The sequence below is a fragment of the Acipenser ruthenus genome, chromosome 11 (assembly GCF_902713425.1).
Source record: "Acipenser ruthenus chromosome 11, fAciRut3.2 maternal haplotype, whole genome shotgun sequence".
Taxonomy (NCBI): Eukaryota; Metazoa; Chordata; class Actinopteri; order Acipenseriformes; family Acipenseridae; genus Acipenser; species Acipenser ruthenus.
In genome coordinates, this window is record NC_081199.1 from 28,958,221 (window position 1) to 28,980,973 (window position 22,753).

At 35.2% G+C, this 22,753-nt stretch overlaps 1 protein-coding gene across 11 annotated transcripts in view; it reads left to right on the forward strand.

Moving 5' to 3' along the window:
- The first annotated feature begins 1,106 nt into the window (after positions 1–1,106).
- LOC117426111 (PTB domain-containing engulfment adapter protein 1) overlaps positions 1,107–22,753 on the forward strand; it is a 141,995-nt gene continuing 120,348 nt past the window's right edge. For 6 of the 11 annotated variants that reach the window (XM_059033609.1, XM_059033605.1, XM_059033613.1 and 3 more), the window contains exon 1: positions 12,279–12,368. The gene's annotated coding sequence lies outside the window, so the exon portion shown is untranslated. Of the gene's footprint in view, positions 1,147–12,278; positions 12,369–22,753 lie in introns of those variants that run through there. The other 5 variants (XM_059033606.1, XM_059033612.1, XM_059033607.1 and 2 more) reach the window with 4 other exon arrangements.

Sequence of the window (22,753 nt, forward strand, 5' to 3'; positions counted from 1 at the left end):
GCAGTGAATAATATAATGTATTTTTGCTACTGTGCATCTGTAGGAGGACTATGGCTATTTAAGTTGACAGTTTGGGACAGAGAGTTCTGGTAGTCTGTAAAACAGAGAGGTAAGAATTGTCCTGGTTGTAAACCTGGAAGCATAGGCCACCTAGGTTTCTGCAGCATCCAGGAAATACAAGGACAATGTTTTATTTAAAGAATTTGATAACATGTATGTACAATTGCTGTGTCTGTATTTATTTAAAAGGAATGTTGAGCACTCTCACAGAGTTCTGGGCTTAGCCATTTTGTGTGTTTCTGTTTGGAGCTGTTACAGCACTAATTAGCTTTGTTAAAGAGGGATTATCCCAATAGCAAGAGTGTAAACAAGTTGAAAATCTCTAACTATTTATTTATTTATGTATTTATTTATTTATTTTTAATTATTTAATTAGATTAATTTGAATATTTCAATGCTGGAAGGTGGTTTTGTTTTCATTTTTTTTAAACTCCTCCCACAGGTTCCCTGGTGTTCTGAAAACAATTATAGTTCTGATTTCCATTACACGAGAGTAGATACACAGTTACACAGGTTTAATTAATTCAAAGTTTTAAGACAGTCTTTTTCCTTTTTTGGCTAATATTAATCCTTTAGTCAATTGGTTACCATGACTTTCTTAGTAAAAGCACTGCTAGATGATAATGGGTAATGATACCATTTATTATAGAGCCAAACAACACTGAACCAAGCACTAGTTTGGAGGAGGATCTGGTTAATTGAAATTGGAGGCTGAGCCAAGCTTTCTCACTCTTCATAATGTTTATCTTGTTGGACTATTCATAGTCTTTTTAAAATGTAATTTATAATTTAAATTATATAATAACTTCAAAGCTAGATGAGAGATTGCCGGCTCATTTAGATTTTAATGTATATTTTATCAAACCTCCTGTGGCAGAGTGAGAGTGCTGCCTGTTAATATTGTGGTGTTGTGTGTGTTTTGGTGATGGTTGGCAGGGATGGGGTTAATTCCTGGCCCTGCCAAAAACATGTGAGAATGTGGCTGCTGCTTAATTGAACAATTGGTGATATAAAAGGAGAGCTCAGGGGTCAATTAGAGAGACTACCAGGAACTAGGAAGCAGCAAGCAGCAAGCAGCAAGGAAAGGTAAGGTACAGTGTTTGTGAGCCACTTCGGACTAAGAAATGTTGGAGGTTTTTCTCTTTTTTTTTTTGACCGGGAAAGCTTAAGGTATAGCTTACACCTGAAACTGTTTAGTTTGTACTCCTGGAAGGAGGTTTTTGGTTTTGTTTGTTTTTGTTTTGGAGCTTAAAATAAACATAAGGCTAGCCCTGTTAAAAACCTATATGTGCTTGTGTAGTGCACTGTTCCTTTTACACAAAAGACAAGTGAAGACGGTTCTACATGTGGCAAGCTCACCCCAGGTTTATCACGCTTCCATTAAGAAACTGAAACATCTATAAATACTGGACATGTATAAATGTCAGCCTTCATTGGGGGGGGGGGGGGTCAGAGAGGGCCCCTCTCACTTCGATCTTCATTTCCTACCTCAATCCAGTCCTCACACGTAATCCAGATGAGGGCAGCCACGCCTAGTTCTGGGTAGCAAAGTTCCGCCTCTGCTCCCGAGCTTGGTCTTGAAACCTGACTCCCAAGCTTACACCCCGCTGATACGTCAGTCTCGGGTGGGCAGAACGGGAGCTTCTCTTTGGCTATCATATCTGCCAATCTATATTCACCTATATAAGCATGACTCTTACTTCTGGACTTTGTCTGTCTTGCGTTTTGTTTTTTCTTCACTCCCCCTGCCTCGGGTTCGGCTGCGCCACCCATACGCCTACATGGATGAGGTTATCTCGGGAAACCAGAGGGGCCCCCAGTCACAACTGAACTTTTGCAGCTTTTGTGTCTATATAGGCCCTCTATCCTAATCTTTCTCCTCTAGCCAGCTATCTGTCTTAGCTCTGGCCTCTAAACTGTCTCCTATTCACAGGGTCCTTCGAGGCATGTGACCAGGCACTGGATGCCGGCTGGACTTCAACCACGAGGTTGCCACCTGGTGCCGGCCCTGTCCAAATCTTTCTTATTCCATATGGAATCTTTCTTTCTGTCCATATGGGTAGCCGAGTCTCCCCAGGCCACTAGAACGTGGTCCTCCGAGCAGTAAAGGGACACTCCATGTGTTATATGTTCTTCAGTTCCAACCATACCAGAACCTCTTGCTCTCATGCGTATCTTGCTCCCAGACCGCCGAGGAAGCTCCTCACACAGCAGTAAAAGCTAGATTCTGGACCAAGAATATTTTTTTATCCATTGCTTTAGGTTTGTTCTTTAAAATAAAAAAAAATTAAAACATATGCTGCACTTATACATTATATTTAGAGTTTTGGAACCTTGACTTGATTGACCATTTAAGGCAACTGTGACAGGGAAGAGGCTGGGTGCAATCTGTAACGGCAGTGCATCACACAACACTTATACAACCATGTCTGACACAACTCTCTGGAACTCTAACACGCCTCTCAGTTGAGTTGGTCTTGGCCTTTTATTTCCTGACTGTGGGGCACTTCACTTCCAAAGTTTGGTATGGAATTCTGAAGCAATGTTATTAAAGCATGTTCAGATGTGTTGGGGAATAATTTCAGAGCTTTTACTCCAGTCTTTAATAAACTCTTTAGATTGTAGTTAATTACCTGGCAATTATCTAAAAAAAAAAAAAAGATAATGTGGATTAAAATAGTTTCACGCTTTAGTGGCTTTCAATTTGTTAATGAGCAACTTAGATTTGACAGGTTTAGCCTGCAACTTGGATTAGATGCACGTTATTGCAACTGTTCACAGAGTTCAGTAACATTGTAGGTGCTATTTAATTGATGTGCAATTTTCCATTTAGTGAAATTCAGTTACATATTAAGACAGTGTGTGTATACACCATTAGATTTCCAATGCAATTCTGTGCTATTACTATCTATGTTTCTAAGACTTACATTGGTAGTTTCATACTCAAACATATATTAACTTTTGGAATAATACTGTGTGAACAGGATGGCTGTGGTGGTGATCTCAGACCAGGAAGAAGCAGCTCCCACACAGACGGACTGGGGTACAACTGTGCTGCGGCATGTTTATTATTAAATAAACCAAATAAAAGAAAAACAAAAATTTACAAAAACAAAATGGCTCGGTGGCCAAAACAGACACGGAACAAACTTGTGCTGGTGTACACCAGCATGGGTAGCAATTGCTTTGGTACAGACTCTTGTCTTACGACTCCCGTCTTGTTCCGCCCTGAACACAAGAACCAGTTGCAGTCAAGCTGCAGGCCTTTTATATTCTGGCCGAGGGGTTAACTGGCTGTTAATTATCTTATTACCCTCGGTCATAGTCTGCACAAGTTTACTAATTCTGCATGACTATTTAACTAGTTGACAATCAGTAATTGACAGTCACACATTCCCACGAGGTAATTTTAAAATAACACAATAACATATAATGGTGGACGGTACCTTCCTCGTCCTGCCAAATAATAAAATGCAAAATGATACATTAAATACAAAACATAATATCCATAGGGGTGGGGAGTTCCCCCATCACATACTGCTATCTTGTCATTTTCATGTGGTTACATTACCTAATGCATATCTATTCACTGTTCATTAGGTAACTGAACTCCAGTAAAAGGCTAATGGCATATCAGTTAAATACTTATACATGTTATGTCAGTTTTGATTTTGTGGCTGGTCCCAGAACCTGGTGTTCTGGTGTACCCTTGCTGTTGTGTTTGCTCAGTACAGTGGGATTCCTAAAGCACACATAAGGAGCATGTGAATTCAACATGCCCTGAATGAATGACGTGAAACCATCAACAGTGCAAAGAATTTATATTCCTGAAAAGATGCTACTCATGCATTCGTGGCAACAATGTCTGCTGATTAGGATTTTGTGGCATAATTAAAAGAGCATGTCAAGTTGTATTAAATAAGTAAGGTTTCTGATTCATGACTAGTCAAAGACAAATGTCACTACATCACTGTTCAAATATTTAATGAGTAAACTGAGCTTGCCAATTTTAATTTTAAAAGGTTCACCAGTGATTATTGTGGATCCATAAAGATGACACAGACTATTAAAATGGTTTAGGTGCAAAATATAATTTAATAAAATGTTTCACATAAGAGTGACAACTGACTTGAGTTTAAAATCAATTACCTTGCATTAGCTACATTATTATTATGTTATGCTGAAGATTGATTAAAAATACATTATATATAATCAACCTGCATTTAGTATAGGAGTACTAAAACTTGACAATTCTGCCCTGCAGCATTATCAATTGGGCTCACTTGTCACATCATTTGTTCCTTTGGTCTCATTGTAACAATTTTCTGAAGTACAAAATGATTTTCATATAAACATTTGTAGAACCATTTTTCAACACTCATTGCTTTTGAAATGATCATACTTTTAATTCTGCTTATAAAGGGACCTGTGAAGCAGTGGAACAGTACCATATATTATTAGTCAGCCTGTACTTCTCTCTTGACACACACATGATTGGATTATGCTGAGAATTACTTTTATCTGCTTCTGGAAAATACTGTCTAAGAACAGTATCTTTCTACACCAGTTAAAATAATGTGTCTGTAATGTATCTGTAGCCAAGTTGTCTTAGACAAGAGTAAGACATTAGGGATACTTTCCTTATGACAGAACCTTGTCTCTTTTCAAAAAATACATTTACTAATTGCAATAATTAAAAGCTGCAGGGGTGACGTCAGACTACAGAAATGAAATGCAAATAACACAAAACATACAGGGTAAACAGTTTGTACAAAACACAAAAACGGCACACTGGCCAAAGTAGAAATAACATAAATAATTATACTTTGTATAAAACGAGTACCTTAATTCGCTTACTGGTAGCATTCGCTCTCGCTCTGAGCCCAGAGTGGGTCTTTTTTACTGTGGCTGGATCCTTCATTACCTATTAAACAATAAATAATTAAGGCTCCAGCCACATTCCCATTTTAAAAATATCTTCTATCCTGCCAACATTCATTCCATGCATCTGTGCATATGCTGAACAATTAAAGTTTCCCTTCTAATAGCATTGGGTCTGAATTCTTGTGACTCCCATCTACAAACAGAGACACAGTGTTTTAAATACTATAACATATACCTGCTCTAGAGCCTTTTGTCGCTAAGAAAATAATTATAGATCTTAGCTGTTCTGTACTGCCATAACTGACAAAAATAAATTTAACAATTATTATTATTATTTATTTCTTAGCAGACGCCCTTATCCAGGGCGACTTATAATCATAAGCAAATACATTTCAAGTGTCACAATACAAGTAATACAATAAGAACAATACTTTTAAAAGTTTCTTCTTTACAGTTCCTGGGATCACTGCCTGAATAAGATTTTACATTGAGCTGGACAATACCGGTGAAGCTCTCACATATAAAAAGTAAGCCACAGTAATTAGCATAATTAAAATTATTTTACAGACTTCAGAGATACATCTAATTATTTAAATAAAATGAATGAATGGTTCAGATAAATGCACATTAAACAAATACTGTTGAGTGGCTATTTTAATTCAATCAGAGCTGAGAGACCAGGTCAGCAAAATAATTGTACTTCAACCTAATGCTTTATCTACAATAAAAATTGAAAAGGTTGCTCTGTGTATATTTGAATCAATAAAAAAAAATACTATATAGAGAATCTCTACAAAATTAACATGCAAAGGCATTAGTGCTGTCTTTCATCATGATCTATATTCCATTATTCTCTCTCTGTTCTGATTTCTCTAATCCAGATTCATAAAATTAGTAAATTCCAAGTACTGTTCATTGGGATTTTACAATGCATGTACAATGCATTTTGCCTAGATTGTTATGATAGCAGTGCTGAAAAAGTTCAGAAATGCATCCTCTGAAAGTGACAAATATACCTGTGTGACTGGATATTTTATTTTACTTACGTTATCAAGCAAATACTTATTTATCTGGAGCCAGTAAAGCTTGGTTTAATAAAATCATTAAAAATAAAAGTGGCACTGAGTTTATGATGAGTGCCACAAGCATTATAAACTCATTAAAACACAGTAAGCAGATTTATTCTAGGGAATTGCTGAGTGACATAAAATAATTATAAAAATCAAGGAATATGCCAATAGTTATTATAGTGTTAATTTTAAGAACATGCACTGCAGAATTTTAACAGTGTTCATTAGAAGCAAGCCATTTACATGTTTGAATAATTTGTTATAGTGAGGCAGTGTGGATACATATTAGAAATATTTTTTAATAAGACAGCAATACATCCATATTATAGTTTCAAATTTGTATTAAGAGTCAGAGTAGAATGGAAAGAGGATTGCATGTTATAAAATCTAGTATTTAATTGCATATGATTATACTGCAAGTGCATGCATGCAAACACCCAGAGTCAGACGGTCAATTCTGCCTAATTAAATACTCTATGGATACACTTCTCTGTAAAAGTAGTGTAGCTATCCATGGTATCAAGTGATGAATTTTAGGTGTGATTGGGCACATTGGTCCCTGTAGTTCAGGCACTAGTTTCTGGCTGGATGGCAATGTTACCCCCATGGCCAGTTGGGGTGTTCCTACAATTACGGAGGAGCCAAATTAATCCCAGTTGTTTGTGAGAGGGTGTAATCTCATTGTTTGGATCAAATAGCCTGCAAAGTGTCAAGAAGTGTCTAAACTAGCAAAATGGATTTCAAAACTATTTTGTAATCAATTATTTGTTTTAACATCATTTGTTCTACTTCGCATGTGCACATTGTTTGATCTCCTTAGGTACCTATAAAATATATGATACTCCCAAAATGTCACCATCAATCTGTGCATTGCAAACACTGTAATGCACTTGCAGGCAAGCTCAAACAGTGGGGAAATGATAACCTCAAACTTCAGTTTAGCTTTGTATCACAGCCATTACAGGAACAAATATCCAGAGACATAGTACATTCTCAGACCATAAAATGGAGTCCACTGTCCAGTGTCAAAGAAATAATACTACAGGCCTGTTTCTCCTGATGATCTAGATGACCCAATCCACAAAGACATCAATACACTAACATTGCTTCTTTAAAAAATATGTTTTTTCTTGATACTGCGGCTCATACAAATGGCATGATAAATAAACATGTCCATTGTTGTTTTAAAAATAATCTGTCTCTGTGAAATAGGCAGTCAGTGTTTTTTTTTTTTTATTTATACTTGAATGAATTTATATAACATACGTTGCACTTATATTACAATTATCATTATTGGCTGGCTTTTCAGACCACATTAGGTGAGGTAGTCCTAGGGATAATCAGGGAAATAACTTATAATCAATTACTTCCATGGCCTATAAGGGTCTGTGGCAAAGTGGTGATTGATTACAGGTGCGTGCAGTGCAGAGTGGAAACAAGAACACACAGACAATGATTTTTCAGGGGCAAGGGTGTTTATTGATTTATTATACAATGTCCAGAGCCTTATGGAGAACACCTGTAAATAATGAATGATGGAAGTGATACAACGGCATGTATCGCTTTGTTTGTAATCCTCGGGTTTGACTCGAAACCAAATAACAAAAGTACAAGTTCTATTACACCCACACGAAACACAAAACACAAACACAGTTACCAGTGACTGATATTAGTGCTTGTGGTGCAAGACAGTTCTCCGTGAACAAAGGGAAAGTGTTGTTGTCTGGGTTTGATGCTGGCTGAATAGCGACAGCTCCGGATCTTTAGTAGCACTCTAAAATAACAAACAAACAGTTTTTACTCAGACAACTAAAACACAACACGGTAAAGTTAAAGAAAAACACAAAAAGACACTTGAGCACATTATCCACCCCTCTCTGACACAGACCTTGAACAAATTACTGAAATCCGAGACGTCGTTCTGCTCAAACAGTGTGTCTGCACTGAGTGACAGGAAAAAAAAACAAAAAAAACAACTCCACCTCCAATGTGCGCAATATCAAAATTAAAGATGTACTTTTACATATTTTAATTAAATTAATTTACTCAGCTTAGGTACAAGAGTCAGAGCGAGTGTAATAAATACGTGGTTGTTGAAAGAAGCATCGTCTGTGCGTGTTTATGTACATAACAGATTACTAAAAAAAAAAGGCCCAAAACATGATTTATGCTTTTTTTTTCTTCAAATCCACTGTTTTACCTGGATTATAAACGCAATAAGGCCCTTCAGGGTGTCTGTATACGTTTAATATACAGACTTCTCAAGGGTTGGAGGCACCCGACTTTGTCTCAAATATACGGCGAATATATGGATGCCCCGTCGACCTTATTGCATATCTATATTTATATATATATATATATATATTGTATATACACACACACACACAATACTATTAGCTGTATATTTGTTTCATAGAGAGAATGTGATGATATTATTATGCAGGTCTTTACTGTAGATGGAATATATTTAATCTGCTTCTAGTTCTTTATTTATGAGCATAAAACAGTACCTTTGAAAGTGATGCATCCCATGTAAATCAGGGGTTGAGGGCAATGGGAGATTTATCATCTTTTGCAGAATTTGCAGCATGAAATCAAAGGTTGAGCTCTGTTCAGCTGAACTAAGAAGATGTGTTAGTGGCATATTGTCATCTTTCGAGATGTGCTCCATGAAGCATAGCTGACTACAGAAAGGTGATGAAAGGATAATACCCTTGTGGTAGCATTCTTAGCTTAGTAAGCAACAATACAAGTTGATGGTCTCCTCATACAACAACAACAACTAAAAGAAATAAAAAAGAAAAACTAAAGCCAAAAAGGGGAGTAAACATCTGTATTTATTTATGCCTGTTAATATTAAACATCACCAAATGTAATAATAATAATAATAAAGATAATAATAATAATAAAATGAAAAGGGCCAGTGATCTGTTTAGAATGGCAGATACTGTTCATCAGACTAGAACCTGTCAAATGTTGGCTCAACTTGCTTCTATATAAAATACCATACAGTAGGTGCGGTCGACAGAAGGGAAAGGTTATATGGTTTGTTTCTGGGATCAGGAGCTGGGAGCTCAAACATTGGTAGAGACATTTATAGCTAGAACAACATAATAGTGAGTGCAAACAAACAAAATGCAACGCAAAGACAAATCAAATATAATTACAATTAGGGAAGAGTAAACTTTATTTCAGCAAAACAACATGTCCCCAGCAAAATAATATTTATTTATTTATTTATTTAAACAACAGAGCATTTTGGTAATGAGTTATTAATCTATTCATTTATGAATAGTAATTTGTTAAATGTACTATTTTTAGATAAGCTTCAGTACTAAAATGGATTATGTTTGTTTATATACTTGTGTCTTAAATACTTTGCAGTATCTACATAACATATTGTATGTGTGTCTTCACTTAATGTAATTCTAAAATTGCCAGGAACAGTACAAAAACATGGTGTTTATTGAGACTGTGCATGGTCCTGCCAATCCTAATCAATCAATCAGCCGGCCAATCAAGCAAGAGCTCACTTTCCAGGCTTGGATGAGTCTGGCCTCACCTATTAAGGGTATGACTCTGCCCACACCCAACTTCATGTTATTGCCACACCCTTTAAAATAAAAATCGTGTGTTTCATGTATTGTCTGTCAGACATCCTTGAAAAGGGCCGTTATCTCAGTTACTGATAATTATGGTTTCAGCACACTAGGAAATACTGTAAAAAATATGAGAATATTTAGTAAGTAGCCTGTATTAATTAACTACTGACAGGCATCCTTGGGAAAGTAAATAAGTTAAAATGACATAACTATGTATTATGTTCCTCTTTATACAGTATATATTTGCCATTGATCTAAGCAGTTACATTATGTGCAACTTTTAGAGACTAAAGTTTTACCTATTGAGAGGACTTCAGTCTCCAGTATGTACATCAAGTAGACAAACCTGTCAGCTAATGATTTATTTAAAGTAATTCAGTTTGTAATTACAATGCTTAAGGGATTGATTGTAGCAGAAACATGTGTTTATGTGGCTTCTTCTAGTTTTCCTTACAAATTGTAAGTACTGTCATTTAAGTTATTGAATAACCCTTTCTTTACCCACTAACAATCTTGTCTTTTCTCACTCACCTTTATTTTTTTTTGAGAAATACATCTTCAAATGTGTACAGCTGTTGCTAAACAAACTCCTACTGTGGGGTTTCCTCAGCCTGAGGTAACAGGCATAAAACAGAAATATTAACATTTTATTTTCAAAGACCCAGCTACCAAGATAGAGTAACTGTTAAAAAGTCAACAGACCTCGTTATACAGGTAAATGGGTTTTCTATCAATCTGCTATAAGTATGAACATTTTTTATTTACATTTCAGTCTTTCAACAATGAAGTCCAACTGTTTTCAGGGATGTTATGCCTTCACCTGCTGTTAAAGGATTTTCTACAGGTACATTTAAGCAAAAATGTATGGTTGACAAACAGTCATTAGGCTTTGAGTCCACCACATTAACCAGGATGCTAAGCGCTAGAATAAGCATATATAATGTTGAAGGAGAAAGTGGAATACGATTCAGATGGCAAAAAGATGGATAGCCCTGGAGGGACTAACCCAAGGAGCTTGAGTTTCCACAGTGGGCATATTACCCACATCTTTAATTTACTGTGGAGTAGCAACTTGACTGCCAGTCCAGTGTTTCAATTCTAGTTTAAGATATCTAGCAGTACATACATTTTTAAAATAAAAGTGTATCTGGAGCATAGAATCAAAATAAACTACTCGGTGGGATGCAAGTGAGACCAAATGTGAAACCTGTCCTTTTGTTTACATCCTGGTTGACTCCAATAACAATTTTAATAACAGACATGGAACAGCTGGAACATGATGCTTGCCACTGGCAAACTAGATGAACTGTCCCATTGGTGCAGTACTGCAAAGGGATTCAACAGCCATTAATTGCAGAACATCATTTATCAGCACTAGTGCTACACCTTCTGAGCTCCATGAGATCCTGATACTAAATGATGCTGAAGACTTTCTAAGAGCGATACTAGCTCTCTGTGTCTGTTTTGTGTTGTGTGTGTGTGTGTGCGTGCGTGCGTGTGTGTGCGCACGTGTGTGTGCGCACGTGTGTTTGTTTAGTGGGTTTTTTACTTAATTGTTTTGTTGTAAATATATTTTTAAAATAATTGGTTTCAAAGTCTTTCTTATGGATGCATAATTCAGGCCATCATCAATCAATCAATCAATCAATCTTTATTTTATATAGCGCCTTTCATAGTGGACCACAATCACAAAGCGCTTTACAAGATGCAGTAACAACAAGAAAATCCATAATACTTTAAATACAGAAAAATGCATAATACATGATACAGTAAAAACAACAATAATACATTCATAAAAATAATCTGTTTGAAGTTTTTGGCCATTTGTGATTGTAATAAGAGTGTACAGGATATTACTCAAAGGGCTGTTTTTATTTTATTTTTATTTTTATTTTTTTTAGCAAAAACAGTCAACATTGTAGACTGGTCTGTTAGGCATGACAGGTTTATACCCCGACAGATGGTCCACTCTTGAACTTAGATATAAGGTTTCATTACAGGATTAAGGAAAACAAAACATCAACACATGAATTAAACAAACTGACCCCCACTGGGAATTCATGTGTGTCATATATATTTTTTTTCTTCATAGTTTTAGAGAATCGTTTATTCAATTGTGATAAATATTAATCAAAGGAGGCTGTGTGGTCCAGTGGTTAAAAAAAGGGCTTGTAACCAGGAGGTCCCCAGTTTAAAGCCCACCTCAGCCACTGACTCATTGTGTGACCCTGAGCAAGTCACTTGTGCTCCGTCTTTTGGGTGAGACGTAATTGTAAGTGACTCTGCAGCTGATGCATAGTTCACACACCCTAGTCTCTGTAAGTCTGCTAAATAAACAAATACAAATAATAAAGGACATTTGTAGCTGCTGAGGTAACCGGGAGCTCAGAATATGCGGGTACCATATCTTAACAAAAACAATTCACTTAAGTAAATTAACATATATATTCACCACGTTCATCATATTCCAATTTGGATATATATATATATATATATATATATATATATATATATATATATATATATATTCCATCAAGTTAACTTGTCCTGTGTCTTTAAGTCTGCTTCTGTCTGGCGATTCCAGTGGAATAGCGGCGTCTGACCTGTGCAGGTTGACGTCATTCAACTTTTCCATCATCTGTGGTGATAGGGGGGGGGAGAGAGAGAATGTCAGCGCGCTTCGAAAAGAGAGCGAGCAGAAGTATAGTGGAGCAGCGTTTGGAAGAATCAGGGAACTGCTACATTCCTTCTAGTAAGTGTGCTGTTTATTCCATGTGTATTTCTTGCAAAATAAAGCATTGCACTAGTTTAGTTTAGTTTTTGCACATCTAAATTGGAAAACTTCTGCAAAACAATACAGTCTTTGTTTAGTTTTTATAAAAATAAAGTTTCGTCTGTTGATGGGTTTTAATGTGAAGTGTGTATCGGAGCTTCGCTGTGTAGTTTGATTGACTGCAGTGTCGTTTGAGTACAAACACGCCTTTCTTGCAGATGAGATCCGTCCAAGCCATGTTTGTCCTATTTAGTGACAGTTTACTGTAGAGGTGTATTACTAAAACGGTGGCACCTCCTGCCAGCACTTGGCATGGGAATTGATGGAATTCGAAAGCGAGCCGTGTAGCCTACAGAGAGAAAGTTTGAGGAATCAACGTGAGCTCGTCAGAAACTCTCAAGCCTCTAAATTTACTAGGGGCTTGACAGATTTTGCATGACAGATGCAAACACTTGTGCTTGAAGTTAAATGATCTCATGCAAGTGCCACAAGTACGATTCTTGATTTTCATAAATGACAAAAGAACAGTAACACATTGTAAATGTTTAAGTTAGTTTAGTGCTTTATTGTCACCGTTTTAGCTGTGCTTTTAAAAGTATAACCTTCCCAGCATCATACATACATAATAATATAAGTCTGACACAATGAAGCTGTATTCTCGTCATTCAAGTATTATTTATAGTACAAAAATAGGACTGGAGTTATGCCTTGGCATTACATTTGCAATGCATATCACCTATTGTAACAATGCATTTATGATGCGTTTATGTTGTGACAACATCTGCGCGCTAAACACATAAATACACCCCAGTGTAGCAAATTCTGCTTTTTCCAATTCATTCTTCCTGCGCGTTCCTCGTAAAAACAACGTAGGCAATTATTTAACATAATTATTTTACTGTTTTTCTTTTAAACTTTGTTCGCTTAACATATTTACCAAAGAAACTGCTTGCTGGTAATGCAAATGAAATCAATAATTTGATCAATGTTGTCTGTTTTTTCGACTTGTAGCAAGGCCCTAATTATAATCATTTAGTATTATAATCATTGGCTGAATTGCTGCCATTATATTGAGCGTTCCAGGGTAAAGTTGTGTGTGTCAAGATGCCAGTCAGTTCCATTTACTAGAGAATGGGAGAGAACTACTAGAGAACTACTGTTTTTTACTATAATTTACTATAAATGTACACACTTTTCATGGGTGTTCCTGTTTTCAGATCACAAATATATATTTGAAATAATTGTTTCCTCTCATGAATCCACTTTGCTTTTGTTGGGGTTTCCTTGTCAATAAAGCATCCCTGTGAGGGGTGTTTGCTTTAGTGAGTCGACCACAGTCGCTAATCTCTCATAAACCATTTCAGATACTAACTTCATTCTGTGATTTCCTCAGTCAAGTATGATAACTTATTGTACAAGAAAAAATAACCTTTTCATGTCAGTAATTTAACAAAGCTGCCACCGCCACAGGATCAAAACCTCATATCTCAGACACCATCATATTTAAATATGTTGCTGACCTTAACACTGACCTCTTCCCTAATATGGCTTCACTAGAATTTCGGGCTTCACTAGAATTTCAAGTCTCCTCCTACTGGAATCGAACAAAAAAAATCTCAGTTTTATGTATATAACTATGCAAAAAGGAAAGGATCTTAAACATTTTAAAAGTTGCATGCAGAATGTGATTGGTTAACAACTACTATGGAACCACCCATCACAAAGTAATCATAATGTTTTAAATTATTGCGGGAATGAACTGGAACGGGGAGCGAGATTTTCTTCACAATGTTCTTCCGTTCATAGAGCAGTCTGTCCTCGGGGAAGGGCCACTTGAAGGTGTTCGGTTCGGCAGGATGCGTAACCTTCACTTGTGCTGCATCATCCGAGACGTTCTCAACTTCTCCAGGGAACATTTTATTGTCTTACAACACCTTCACCCAGTCACCAACTTGTAGACGCAGCTGAGCTGAACCCTCCTGGACATTTTTATTGTTTGTAAAATGTTAGTGTTACAGATTTAGAAACATGAACAGGTATGAGTAAATTAACCTCCTTGGTTACCTATTTGAAGCTTGTTACCTTGTTATTTGAAGAAGGTTTTAGTGAGCCACATTTCAGCAGTGATTAAACAAGATACATATTTCATAGTCTTCAGATAAGATGGATACATATCAACTAGGATAATGTTGAGGGGCACAGAATTTGTTCAAGGACCACAGCCTGTATTTTAACACTCCAATCTTAATCAAAGCATATTTTTCCTTTGGTATTCCACTAGGCCTTAATTTACTGAAGTAAAATGGCTTATGAGCCTCATGCTTTCTCTTTCAAGTGGAAAAAATAAAAAGTTGCAGATACTGTATGGTTTAATTCCTGCTGAACTATTGTTTGAATAAATGAAGTATGACATTATAAATGAGTGGCAGTGAGCAAGCAGATTATGTAACTACGACCTCATTTAGGGTACTACAAACAAGTGATTGTTAAAAAAAGGCTTAGAGTATGCTTTTGTTCATTTGACCATTATGCCAAGTTTTCCCCTTACTGTAGTTTTTACAGTATCTAGACAAACAGGGTACACATTCTAATAATTTGACAAGATGTTTTATGTAACCAAGTGTAAAAATGAAAATAACTATAAGAAGAAGTTCACAAATGTCCCATTTCTATAAACAAGGTTTTGTTTCCAAAACGTTTTTTTCCAACTCGGTGCCACCTTGGCTTGGTTCCAAATCTGCTGCAAGCTGAAAGCCCAGTGCCAATAGAGAGCAACACCGGACAATGGACATCACATTTTACAGTAATTGGTGTCCATGTGAATTCATCAACATGAAGTTTTCGGGTTGATGACTCTTTTTGACAGGAGCCAATGGCTCCTAGGCCAAAGTAAAAAAATTGGTCGCCAAATCCAATTGCTGTGTGCCACTTACAATTGTAAATAATTCTTCTGAGTGGCGATTTGTCACAATCAGTTTTGCTTTATTGAAGATGACAACAGTATATACAACCTTGATTTGATTGAAAAAAATACTGGTAAAGTATAAAGTTTTTTTCTCAGTTGATGAAAAGATCGAAAGTAGAAAGACACTGACTTTTTTTACAATTAAGCTTTTCAGTGGATTGTAAAGCTGCTATTTTTTTATAGTGATAAATGTTAAAACTGCATAACTTATGTTCTCTAATGTTTTAAATCAGTAAAATAGATCCTTATTTTAAATACATATACACCCTCAAATAAAAATGAAAACAATGTGTTTTGTAATATGGCTTTAGATTAGTGTTCCTACAAGAGGCTTCACAGATTTACAAGCAGTATGTTAATTACCAGTTACTGTATGCTTTATAGTATTATTATTAATTATTATATATTTCTTAGCAGACGCCCTTATCCAGGGCGACTTACAATTGTTACAAGATATCACATTATTTTTTATATACAATTACATTATTTTTTACACATTATTTTAACATACAATTACCCATTTATACAGTTGGGTTTTTACTGGAGCAATCTAGGTAAAGTACCTTGCTCAAGGGTACAGCAGCAGTGTCCCCAACCAGGGATTGAACCCACGACCCTCCGGTCAAGAGTCCAGAGCCCTAACCACTACTCCACACTGCTAGTAGGTTGGGTTTAAAAGACACTTGGGGGTAGATGTACTAAGATGGGCAAGTCGCAACGCAAACATATCGCAATTTGCATTTTCGTTGCGACAATTTGCAAAGTATACATTTTGTTAAGAAAAGAGCCGCAATATACTAATTTAAATATTTGTTGCGTCTTCGTAGCGAGATCTCTAGCATACTAGAGAGTCGTGCGACGTTGTTATATATATATTATTATATATATATAATATATATTATTAAAGACAGTTTAATCCCATCAGATTCTATAGTGGGGCCCCAACCTTCACCCCCAAAAAGCTTTTCATAATCATACAGTAGCCCCTCGCTAAACCGGACATGTTTGTCTGACATAAGGAGGTGTCGGGTTTAAAAACAATACAATAAAATCGCACACACATACATTTACAGTTCTCAATGTATTTAAAATATAAATCATTGCGCTGAAATAACACTAATGTGTTTTGGGTAGGCTACACTTTACATTATGTAAAAATATAAATCTGTACAGTAGGCCTATACAGTATACAGTACAATAGTAAAATCAAATGAATACCTAGTGCTCTTTTTTTGTACTTTAGCCTACTAGTAACACAAAATAAATCATGCTGCTGCATTGTACACATCGGTGTACAATGCGAATAAAAGATTATTTTAAATTGAAACTAAATGATTTCAGGATTTTATTTATTTTATTTTAATTATTATTATTTTTAAGTTGGTCTTTTTAGTAGCCTAGACAATTAACACACAATAGATAATGGTCTACAGATGCTCAGAATGAGCTGGAGGGGTTAGTGCACATGTATGCAGTTTATTGCTCCCAACACTCTGGGAAAACCAGAAATGTCATAGAAATTTGTTTTCAAGGCTAAATATATTTAAAAATATAGCGATACAAGATACAGCTGTACCATTGGTCTATTAATTTTTGAACACCATTTGTCTGCACATCTTTTGACAAACTGTGTTAATTAATAATAATGAATAACAATTGTCTTTTGTTGCATGTGATGTCAGTAGCACGGCTCAGTGGAAAAACAACCCAGGCTTAAGATTGTGGTGTGAATAGCTTCTAATGTTGCGAAACTACTGACCTGGTCTTTTATGTTTCATAAAATGTGGTTTTATATTAAAAAGTATACATGTATGCTGGAGTTTGATCCTGTAACCATTGAGGAATCTCTCCAGAATTAGTTAGACATTGCAGACAGTGCTATGGCAGGTGTTTTCATCCATACACACAGCCAGAATCAGATTATGAAGCAGCAGCTATAATCAGAAGCAGTATAGCACAACAGGGCACTGTTTTTGACTTTTAAATACAAGTAGAAGGACAAGAGACAATGTCTCATAACAGATACATCTTATTATATTATTGGCCCTTAGGTGCAGACATTATTTAGTGTGACTGAATTTATAACTGCTGGAAATCATCTAGTTCCTGAAGGCATTCTTTTCATCAGTTTTAATGGCCTGTTGAAACACTGCTCAACATCAAAAAAGTTGCTAAATTTCCCATTAAAAAATAAGTCAGCTGGATTGTTCAGTTGGCTGAGAATGTAGTGATTCTGAAAGCAGATCTACAGTACAAAACAATTTTCAAAATAATTGTATAAAATTATATGGCTATACTGTTAAGGTCACACTTAAAACAAAATGCCCCAAAACAGAGAACCTGCACATCCCAATGGTATGTATCGCATTCAAACGATGCATATCAAAATGAAACATAAATCAAAAAGAAAAATGAAACCAGTCTCTGTTTTCTGGTGAGTAATTTCAGGTTGGGGACCAGATCATACTTATTTATTTCTGTCTATTTTCACAGCATGCTAATTGTACCTTGCTGTTTTTAATATGTTTTGTGTTTTAAATTAGGATTTTGGTATAATTACATTTCACAATTGAACTCAAACATTGTGCTCTCAATATTTGAAATATTCTAACATTCTTAATTATTCCCTTAGGATTTCTCTGCGGCATTACATTTTTTTTTTAATTATGCCGTTTTTTAAAAAATAAATTGTATTATTGTCCTCTTTTTTACCTCCTATTTTTTATTCTAATTATTCCCTAGTTTGCCAGATCTGGTGAAACCCATGGAAACAATTATAAGATTAAGAGTGTATTCTATGTTGTGTGGATGATGGATAATGCACAGGCTTCAGAGAAGAACAGACTAATACCATTAGTACTGGTTTATTTCACTTTGTAAAATATTAGTTGTAAATAAGTTTACTGTAATCAAAAATCATTTGTTGAAACATGTTTTAGTTGTTTGTTGTGATCATTGGTGCAACATGGTCCAGATTTACTAAGCTTTTGCTCCAATGGGAATTGTTTTCACCATTTAAGAAATGCATTTGGTTTTTCTGAAGGATACTGTAGACTATAAATGTTGAATTGGAAGTCAAATATCAATTCCTAATTAATTAATATTATACTTTAACTTTGGGCTGCTTTTGTACAGACCAGTAATATCTCGATAGTTGTCATCTACTCACATTTTGTCTTGAATTTCATATATACAAATTAGTGCTGGGACGAACACAGGATTTTCATGTTCAGATATTCGCTCATAATTATAAATATTAATTCAATATTTGTTCATTTTCTAAAAGTAATAAAAGTTATTAGTATTATTAATATTTTCAGTAGTAGTAAAATGTGACTGATAACCTGCTTGGAATGGTGACTGTTAAATAAAGCTTTGTCCACTGCAGTTGGTGCTGCTGCAATGCAAGCTTAGTGTATAGATCGCAAGCAGGCTCAGTTACATGTAAATAAACTTAATTGTATTTTCATTTTTATTTAAAATATAAAAACATGATTACTGTTCTATATAACGTATTTTTAAACTACATGTGCATGTTTTAATCCATTTATATGGAGTACCTGTAAAATAATTGGATTTTCAATCGAATATAAACAAGTAGCTATGGTGATGTCGCCAGTAAATTATGCAAATGAGTACCATCGAAGGTTCTAACCTTCCTTCTGTAATGTGCTCAGAACCTTTGAAGGTCAAAATGTACCCTTCGTTGTAGCCCTAACTATCTGTGACACACACAATGCGGGAATCCCTGCCTAAAACATCATCATCATCATCATCATCATCATCATCATCATCATCATCTTAATAACAATAATAGTAATAATAATACAAATAAATTGTTTCACTTACCACACCATGCATATCCGCTATAGGTCATAACATAACTGATCATTTATTGATTTATTATTTTAGTGTTATTGAATATTGTTAAGTATTCATTATATAACAGTTCATTTTGAAACTCGAAAGAAGTGCAAACTATATACAGTCATTTTTCTTCAATGTGCACAATTTATTTACAGGCTGTTTGCCAGGAATACCCTGCTCTGGGTTCAAGGATTTTCAATTTAACCGTAGCATAAGTTGCAAGAGGTTAATCAAATCTGGTACTTTTTGCATATTGCTTTACCCCCAGATGGCAACAATAAGACTCAAACCTGGGATGTGCAGCAACAAAAGTATTCTAATATTGAACTGTAGCTTCATTATTCCTGATCTTCTCCAGTAATATTGTGCATTTCTCTCTGTCTTTTTGATTAGATTGACTTCCTCACAGCGAGTATAATTAAATCAGTCTCAAAAGTTGCTCGATGTTTCTTCTACAGAAGAGCAATCTTTTGTCTTCTACATATAATGATATTTTAATATGAATGTGATACCAGTGATTGATTGTAGCCCAGCTACAATCAATGGTTGCAATACTTTTTTTGCCAGCAGTGTTTTCTATTCTTATTTCATCCTTTAATATCCACTGGTTCAATCCAGTACCACAAGGGAAGGATAAGCCTGTAGTGCTCAGCTCACCTAAAGGGTCTTACCTGATGGTGATAAAACAAGGGTGTTTAGGCTAGGAATGTAATAGGTTAAACGGGTTAACGGTTAACCGATAAATCAATTCATACCGTTTTTACATAACAGTTAACATGTAATATAAATTAATAAAATGTGTCCAGCATTTTGTGTTTTCAAAATAAATATCCAACAAAACATGTGTAAACAAATGGCAATGCATGACAAAGAGTAAATATATGTGGAAAGGGTATTTATTTAAAGGGTATTTAGTGTGACTGTGCAACTACGGTTAAACAGTTAACCGATAGAAATCAAATAGTTTAAACGGATTTCTTATTAAACGATATTTACATCCCTAGTTTAGGCCAAGCACAAGGAGTATTAATTTAGATAAAGCAGACATCAGCAGTAGTTTCATTAACCTGGAGTTATTTAACAAGTGCTTTAGAAAAACAAAGCCAAGCTTGAATTATCTTTTTCCTGATGAACATGAATGTAATATCACAATTTTCACAACATTTATTTAACATAAATAATAAGTGGTAGTCATGAATTTTCGTATGAAGACACATATTTTGTTCTTATTTCTTAAAGACCTTGGTAGCCTAAGAACTTTTACTTGATGGTACAGTGTAACATTTTGTATTTGTGAAAAATGGTGCCATTGCTGGAAGGTAGAGGTGGGAAAAGTAAACTAGTTTGTGTGTATTCTGTTGTTTTTTCTGTGGGTTGCATATTTTGGAGGCACCCAGAGAATCTCTTCTCCATTGTGATGTTTGGTTACAATGTGTTTTTTTTAGAAGTAGTTCTTGAGAGTGTCTGGAAATATACAGTATGGTCTGTTCATCAGCATTAGTGTACTGTTTATAAGAAGGTATGTTGCATTTGTGCATATTATCTAGAGAACCCCTTATCTAATATTCATGAAACTTGGTTATGTAATTTTTACCATAGGTTAATAAGTGTACACATGTGTGCACATTTACATATGGTAGATGTAGGTCTTGTTAATCCACATTTTCATGATAGATAGTTGTATTTAAAGGGTGTACAGTATGTTCCTAGCATACTCCTAGCATACTGTGTATGTACTTTTCAATGTCTTACAAATTCAGTGTACTATTGCACTATAACAATCTACAAAAGCATTGTCTATAAAGAACACATTTTCCAAGGGAAAGAAAAATATCAACTCAAAATGGAGATGTTTTGACACAGTTTCAAGCTTTTTGAAATTATTTATTGTAGTTACTTGGGGTATTTTCCAGAGTACCAATTTGAAAGGATGTATTTTGTTTGGAACAATAAGCACTTCTGTTCAAATAGGTAATGTTTTTGCTGGAAATAAAAATAAACTTCTCTAGATCAGCTACTGGATTAAGCATGTGAGATTTAATATTTCACAAATAAGCTCTTCCCAGAAAAGCATTAGTTTAATAAGATAGGTCATTTTAGGCCAGTGTGTTTTTTAAAATCACCATGTGGAACTTGTGGTGTTTTTTAAAGGTTGTTACAATTACAGTTTGATATACACCAGGAAAGCACAGGTGTGTTTCAAAATGATAGTTTAGAAAACATTTTTAGGGGCAGTTAGTGCATATGGTATAGTTTTTTAAAGGTTAATGGAACTCATAAAAATGATATGAAGTATAATGAAAGATATAAAAATGGGCATAAATAAGTAACCAATACCCTGTTATATATACACAGTGTACGAAAACTTTGGTAGGATCTACAGTCTCTGAACTAATCTGCTCTGTTCAATAATAAACTAACGTTGCTGAAGAGATTGATCATGGCGGATAAATAGTTAGGGCGTATATGTGACTGGCTCATACGCGACGGATTACTGTAAATAAAATACCTACCAAAAAAAAAAAAAAAAAAATCTCCAATGCAGTTGGACAATGTCTGACTTGTATCTTGCATTGATTCAAACCCACCCCAACTAATGAGTGGCAGCAAATTCCTACATATATACTGGAGGATTTTAACACGTTTGCGAGATTTAAAACAAGATGTTCTTGCTCATGAACAGAATTGCAAATTGTGGCCAAATATAAAAAAAGGCCTTAACACACAAAATACCCAGAAGAATATGCCCGTGACCATAAGGATTTTGTTGTGGAAGACAACAAGGGAAAAAAGGTACAATTGAAGTGTGGGAGTACTGTCGAGTTACTATACATAACGTGACAGTACTCCCACATTTACATATAACCTCAAAATAGCTCAAATAAGCAGCGCAAAAATGAAATTAATAACATTTCAATAATTCACCACATTTGATGAAATTTTGCATTGATATTTTGTTTAATTTAAAAAAAAAAAAATATTTATGTAGACCTACGTTTTTTCATGGTTCAGGTATAGAAGGTTTAGAAGTCTGGGTTTTGATGCAAACATGCATTCATTAGTATCTGATCTAGTTGCTGTGGTTATGGTTCATGGTGTCCTACTTTTGCATAGTGGTAAGTGCCTCTTATCATGTCATTTTATATCCTTTGAGGGGATTTGCATGTTACTGACATACCTTGTTTTTCAAAACAATGCAAATGTGTTACACATGAGGAGCTATGGAAATAATGATGCTGGTTCTATTATTTTTAATGTTTGAATTCATTTTAAATATGAACTTTAGGTTTATTATGAAGTTTGACAGTTGGTCTGTGGGTATCCTAATGGGTATTGCTGTAATATTTTAGTTCTCTTCTCCTGTCATCTAGAGTAAATAATGGGGTTTATCGATTTTGTGTACCATGTTTTACAGTGATTGACTGATGTACAGTACTTTTTCCTTAAACAGACCAAGTGGCTGTTTACTGATTGCATGGAGTCACTAGGGCTCAGACTGGAACATTGACCAAGTAATGTAGCATTCACATGA